The sequence below is a fragment of the Montipora foliosa genome, chromosome 6 (genome assembly GCF_036669935.1).
Source record: "Montipora foliosa isolate CH-2021 chromosome 6, ASM3666993v2, whole genome shotgun sequence".
NCBI classification, from domain to species: Eukaryota; Metazoa; Cnidaria; class Anthozoa; order Scleractinia; family Acroporidae; genus Montipora; species Montipora foliosa.
Window position 1 is genome coordinate 19,235,077 of NC_090874.1, and position 666 is coordinate 19,235,742.

The following is a 666-nucleotide window of genomic DNA, read 5'->3' on the forward strand; positions in this document are numbered from 1 at the left end:
CAGACGCATTGGTTGGTCTCCCAGTGACCTCGATGACGGCTTGGCAAGACAGCTCAGTAGCTCTGCACTGGATACTGAAAGGGGAAGACTTCAAACAGTTTGTCATAAATCGAATCCGTAAGATCAAAGAACATGAGGCTGTTGAGTGGAGGCACGTCCCATCTGGTGAAAACCCGGCGGACCTTGCCAGTAGAGGAGGGCTAGTGACGAAAGAAAATACCCTTTGGTGGAAGGGACCAATATGGCTCAGTGACCCGTTACAGTGGCCACCCAGAATTTTAACCAAGGTGTCACAGGAGGCTGCTGCTGAGATGAAGCCCATGAAACAAGTGTTTGCACTGGCTAAAGAAGAAAATGATGAAATGGATACTCTTCTTCTCGGATCGTCCTTATGGCGTGTGCTGAGAATAGGTGCATAGATCGACTGTTTCCTTTATAATGCGTCTCATCGTGCTGGGGAGAGGCTAAGAGGGCCATTGACCACATTGGAGATACAGAGGCAGAAGACATTTTGGGAGAAAAGAGTTCAGAGGCGAGTAGAGGGGATAAATACCTTTGAGGAAGACAGACAGCGTTTAAACCTGCAGTCTAATGCTGACGGCGTGCTTGAATGCAGGGGTCGTATCCAGGGTCATTATCCACTTTACCTGCCGGACAAAAGCATTT